Source organism: Cupressus sempervirens, chromosome 11, assembly GCF_028749045.1.
Source record: "Cupressus sempervirens isolate cs-2001-9-10 chromosome 11, ASM2874904v1, whole genome shotgun sequence".
NCBI lineage: Eukaryota > Viridiplantae > Streptophyta > Pinopsida > Cupressales > Cupressaceae > Cupressus > Cupressus sempervirens.
This window is the reverse complement of record NC_143128.1, coordinates 652,628,197-652,635,168: the sequence shown is the minus strand read 5'-3', so window position 1 is coordinate 652,635,168 and position 6,972 is coordinate 652,628,197. Positions and strand designations below refer to the sequence as shown.

At 28.5% G+C, this 6,972-nt stretch overlaps 1 pseudogene; it reads left to right on the top strand.

Moving 5' to 3' along the window:
• The first annotated feature begins 3,443 nt into the window (after nt 1-3,443).
• On the top strand, nt 3,444-4,855 carry LOC149531461 (transcription factor bHLH118-like; annotated as a pseudogene).
• Nucleotides 4,856-6,972: the final 2,117 nt, after the last annotated feature.

Here is a 6,972-nt window from a genome sequence, read left to right as displayed (position 1 = left end):
TGATGGTGGTTGTGAATTAGTTTATATTCAATATGCTGCCAATAGAATGTGGAATTAGATATATATTTCTCGCAGAGTTCACCCAAGGCACGGAACAAATGCAGTATTTTTAAATAGATCGAGTCGGGGAATCATTCTTTGAACTGAAACATGCACGATTCACAAACTAAATTGTAATGAATAAATCACTTGTTCAAAATTAAAAGCTGGATTGAAATTGATTGAAAAAAATATAAAATATAAATGGTAAAATAAAGTATATAGTTGAAATTATATGATTGAATACATACTGTGACCTTGCAAAATATTTTTCAGTCCATTAAAAAAAACAAGTGTCATCAATATTTGTTTAAGATTAAAAGAACTATCTTCATACATATTTAAATATATGAAGGATAATAATTTCTAAAAAAATTATAATTTTAAAAAATATCATATAATTATAATGTTAGAATTCATGTATTCTCTTTGAATTATTAAATTATTAAGAATAAAAATAATTATCATTCAACTTACATATATTTCTAACATAAAAGTATTTTTGAATTTATAATATGTAAAAAATCATTTGATAAGTTTTATGAGTTTGATATAAGTCTTATGTTTCATATTATATATATATTCAATCAAACTAAAGTAAAATATTTATTATTATTTTATAAATTAAGATTTGACATATAAACATTAGAAAAAATAAAAGATTAAATTAGTTATAAAAATACAAAAAATTAATCCTTATGCATGAGTGATTGCAATAGTATGTGCCTCTGGAAATACAATAAGGTTTGTGTTTTTGAATTTAGAAAATCAATGTGTTAATGTTGGGACTTGAATTTGGACTTTGGTAATATTGACATAAGTTTTGTTTAGTTGGATGTTTTCATTAATTACATGTATTAGGAGATATTGTCTAATAGTTTGCCTAACAATATTCTAGAATCAATCTAAATTAATAGTTATGCAGATTGGTCTTAATATAGGAATAATATTACTATTTTGATTAGTCTCTATGCGGTTATACAAGATTGAAGTAAAAACTTCTCATACATATTAGTTTTAGATATTTTCCTACAATTTAGGTGTAGTTCATAGATAAAAATAAAAGTCTTATAAATAAAGTGTTTCACCATTACACTCTACATGAAAATCAATTACAATGAGAGTTTCTTACCTTTACATATTGAAACATGACTTAGACTCATTTCACAAACTATACTAGCATAGGGATAATAATCAATCCAAATTAATAAATAGTCATACATTAGTGAGTATAGTTAGAATCAATTTGACTTTGGATTATTGTCAATTTTTACATTAACGTAATTTACAAATACATTAGACTGTGTGTTAAAGACAATAAGAACGAAGTACCTATCATGCAAAAAGAAAAATATAAGATATACAATTGTTTTCATTATTGCAAAAAATATGTTAGAAGATTGAAGAAATACAATACTATCACTTTATAAATTTAATTTATAATCTGATTGTTTCTTTTATGTTTAATACCAAAACACATTGTAAATCATAAATATTAGACTGTAATGCTTTTATATAGAAAATCATACATTAAGAGATTTATTCATACAAAAACTCATTATAAGAATTTAAAGATTAGACCTATTAATATGAATTGTTTTAATGGACACAACTTACCAATGAAAGCATGCAACTTTTTATAATTAATCTATGTTTATTTGTTAATGCACTCAAAGTAATGGTGAGGGTGTAAGTATAAATCTTGACATTACTAACAAGATCATCTATTCCTATTGTGAAAAGAATATGGAGAAAAAATATTAGAATATTGAATACTTTTACAATATATATTGACATAATTATAAAAATAATGAAATATATTTTAGATATATTCTATTTATTATTTATTTAAGATATCTATATTAGTTTTAATGCATACATAAAATGATCGATATTTCAAAATATTGTTAATTATAAAAATTAAAAAGAAAAATATATTAATATAATTTTGAAACAATAATTAATATAATTAAAATAAACAATACAAAGTTTGTTCAATAAAATTTTACTTAATTTTAATACTAATATTTGTAAAATAATTAATGAATAATCATAGAATGGAATTTTTTTTTGAAATAATAAAGTTGAAATTACTAAAGTTATATAAACAATACAAATCAAATAATCGACACAAATTAAATTAGGCATCTAATAAAGAAAGTTGAAGCTTAATGAAACAAATAAAACACTGAAAAAATACCTCATAGAAAATTGAGAGTCATAAAAGCATCCGAATATCCTCATTCTCCATTAGAAAAATATAGAGCAACTCACAGAATGGATATCAAACCTAATGAAATTATTTATAGTGGACTGAAGCAGCTATTACGAAGACACATATGAGTGTTGCCATGTAGAGATTTACAGAGCTATAATGACAAGTTTTGAATTACATATGCCACTTATAATTCTGTGTGACAAGACAAGTCCTGCCACATCTTATAAATTCTCCTCTCCTGCATTTGTCTGTAGATTTCATTTTTCCAGATTACGGGAAAAGTGAAGTGTCTGGATTACAAGTGGCCTTTTTTACGCAGGTCAATAAATTTGATCTTATTCTGTACTTTTTTTTCTTAAAAATTAAAATAACCATTGGCAAAAATGCTTTTCTTAATTTTCATATGAAAAAATTAAACTAACGGCTGGCAAAATGCTTGTCATGTCAATTAATTGTAAGGGTCTAATGAAAACATTAGTTCCCTGCTAGACAGTAACTAACAATTTCATCTATAAAAGTTTTAATGTTTTTAAATTAATAAAAAAATGTAATTAAAAAATAAATAATAATCTATTCTATCATTCAATCTTAGAACTTATAATAAATAATCAATACATTAAATATAATTTTGATAAATATAAGAAAAACATAAGTTACACATTAGGGTAATCTTTATTAACAAATCCAAATAATCCCCGGAGGCGAAAGACAATTTGGCGGTTAAGATCTAATGAACATGGTTTCCATATAATGATAAATCCAATTTTTACTTTTCAAAGCGTTACCAGAACCTTGTGGATTGGGCGCATCTTCCACATTGTTTCTTTACTCATGCTTCCGAATTATTGAGGCTTTAATTAGTTTTATATCTGTCAAGCCGCTCCGCATTATTTGCTACATTCTAAAGATGAAATGGTTTATCTTCCTTGAAACAGCTTTTGAGTCTGTTATGTTGGAATTAGATCCGACAAATCTGATTCTTCTTGCGCTTTTGCAGAATTTCCTGAGGATCGGACCCATGTTTCGCCAGGGTTTCTCTGCAAATCGCACGTCCCAGTAGTGGTACATATTTGCTATATACTCATCCATGTCTTTAGTTTGGATTCTAGGGTTTTTTTAAATAGAAAATATCTCAAATACTGATTAATATTTAGTAGTTGGGATCGTCCTGCCCTGCCAGAAAGATATGGATATCATTGAATTTGGTGAGAAAGATCTATGCATTAACAACTCATGTCAGAGTACCCGACTTCAATCTTCTTATATTATTCATTGTGGGAATAATGAAATAACAGCTTTTCCTGGTCCCCTCTTTTCATCATTGATTCATTCTTCAATGCTGGAACATATCCCTTCTAAAATCTCACCTAGGGTTTCCACTAGAGCTTTTAAACTGTAAACCAGGGAATGCCAATCTTAAACAAATGCACAAGATTATTGAAAGGCAAAGGCGGATTGACATGAAAGCAAGTAGATCTTTACTTCCTGAAGAATATATTGTGGTATGAAAACTTTCTTATTATATATATATATATTGAGAATTTTGGGCATATTTGATGGATCGCGTTTGTTTCATTTAGATATATATTAGGTCAACTTACCGTACGAATGTTCTGCTCAGGGAAGACTTTCAGTGTCAGATAAACTTGAAGGAGCCACTGATTACATTAGGTATCTGCAAGAACATATAAATGAGCTTTCCAGGAGAAGAGAAGGCATGTGAAATTTTCCTGTATCTAATGCTAACGAGAAAACTTGCAAGGTTTTTCCATCTATTGGTGGATCAAAATCTTATCCTTCTGTGGAAATAATGGCTGTTGGTTCAAGCTTTGAAATCACAACCACTTAAAAATGTCAAGTTGTCTTATCTGATATTCATCTTGCACTGGAAAATGGTGGCCTTGAAGTAGTTAGTATTACTGCCTGCACCAAAGAGGACAAAGTATTTCATGCCTTATATACCAAGGTATAATGATTTGTGTTTTATTAACTCTCTGCGCTTGATTGATATGGATTTCAGTAAAAATTTATCTGATTTACTCAAAGGACTTAATCAAAATTTTAATTTATGACTTATATGAGGTGTTGATCATTTGGATTTCACTGAACTATACAACTTTAGTTTCACTGCAGGTTTCAGATCTTGGACGCTTTGACATGACGAATCTTCGCCAGCAGCTCATCCGTTTGTTCAAGCAAATATAACTAATACATAGGTTAGGATTTTAAACTATAATTGTCATCTATTTGTTAACCTGCTTTGTTATTTGAAGTGGAGAAACTGGCATTCCAATCCTTTAAACTATATAAGCTAATGATCCGTCTGCATACAAAATTTAGTTAAATATGACATTGTAAATTTAGATAAGGAAAAGTTTACATTGTAAATCGATCTAACATATAATCTTCACTATTAGACCCTTAATGCTACAGCTTTCGCTGTGAAAAATACATATCTGAAGAACAGATTAGTGTTAGTCGGTGCTGATCAAGCAATTGTATGATGGGACGAGATTTTTCCTTAAAGACCGTTACTAAATTGTTTAGATAATTATTCTGGAATTGTATGATGGGAAAGGATATTTTTTTGGACCTTTACTATTACGCTTCCTTAATTTGGGATATTACTCTCAAAGATATAGACATGATGTAGATATGCTTGATTAGGATTAGGATAAAGTATGTAGGAAGACCACAAGCTTCTGTGTTACTAAGAGATATTAACGATGGCCATGACACTAAAACCAGCCCGGAAACTCATAAAATGAATTGGAACATAAAAGATTTTTTAAAAAAAATTGGTAATATATTATTTGTATGGCATGTGATTAATCATTATTAACTAACACAAAAATGTTGGTCGTTACAACTTTCTTTTTCTTTTCCATTTATATAAAGAGAAGTGGTAGGCATTCTGATCATAATACCATGATATCCTGCCTATATAGCATTGTTTACCTGTGATATAATGAGAGTCAGATTCTTTTGGATATCCAGATCTTGGTTTAACTTGATGCTATTGACATTTTAGCTGTGTGTAGATATAGATAATCTTCATTTAAAAGACAGTTACCATGATGCCATGTGTGTTACAGTATCATGGTTAAGCAGGAGTTCTTGGTAATCATCTGAATTCATTATTTGGTATGAATGATCCTTATTGGTGTCTGTAGATGTTTGGGGATACCCTTACACCAGTTTGCTGCAAAAGGGTCTCTCGCATTTGTAGGTTCACTGATGGAAGATGCTTATCTTCATGACATCGAAGACTTTTGACATCTTAAAGTCATGGAGGATTCATGTAGTCTATGGTAGAAGTGTTTTATATGCTGTGTCATTTAATATGTTATCAGTGTTTACAAGATGTTGTCAATTATGCCTTGATACACTCTTGTTTGTGTATTTTAGATTTTTGGAATGATATAGTTGTTTGATATGTTCTTTGGATTATGTACTCTCCTAGAAGGATATGGTTAGACTGTGCTCTCATTTTGAGTTCTTGATTTGATAGGTTGAAGCCTTGACATTAATCTAATCTTGGTTTGGTTCTTCTTGTATTGAGTTTGTGATCATTTACTTGATTATTTAGCATTTTTATCTTGGCTTGCATTTATTAGTTACTAGTGCTCGTAGATGCATGGAGACTTATGTAATGCAAGTTATTTATTTATCAAGAACATGTTTTGGGATGTATATTCTTGATGAGATTATCAAGATTTAAAGATCTAGAATTCATTTGGATGTATTTACAACATGGATCTTTGAGGTTAGTGTTCTTGAATTAGTCACAACAACTTCGATTTTTTTGGATGAACATTCTCATTTCTCAAGTTTTTGGAATATGAGTGGAATAGGCATATGTAAATTCTTAAAATTTTGAATTCTTCATTTAGGTGCACCAAATCAGAATTGCGAATAGGAAAATACTTATTCAAATTTTGGCCCAAAAATGAGCATTTGCAATTCCACCTAAATAGGTGGAATTGGAATACGTATTCCTATTCCTATTTTTTTTTATTTTTGAAAATATAATTTTTTTGGTCCATGAATTCCCCATCAAATTCTAAATTAACCAAACAAGAATAGGAATATGTATCCTCATTTTCTATTCCCGAACAATTATTTGAGAATAAAAATCTGAATTCCCATATTTTTATTCTTGCAACCATAGCCAAATATACCCTATGGTTTATTATTATCCTTAGTACATATGGATTTTAATCTATGGATAGATTGTTAGTACTTAATGATTCATTTTAAGGGAAAATTGTATGGTTATGTCCTTGTCTATATGCAATCATTATAAATATTTTAGGAGATGGTATCTATTTCTAATATGGGAATGGTTGATTTGGGTTAGATCTTTCTTGTTTTGGATAACCTTTACATACATAAGGATGATATCTTATATATGTATGTTTTTAATATCTAATGATCTTGATTATTTGGGTGCTTATTAGAAGACATCTTTTATGCACAAAATAAGTTCCTAACGTTTTGACAATGTAATAATTATTAGAAAATTATTTGCATGTAAGTTGCATGCTTCTACATGGTTTAATAATGTTGTTAGATAACTCTCATTTCCCCTTTACTTAAAAGCTACCTCAAAATTGTATGTAACTTGTATTTATCTATATACTTAATGAAAAATGCTTAAAATTAGGGGTCTAGTTCCCACCACAAAATCATATAAAAACAAACATTTTCCCCTT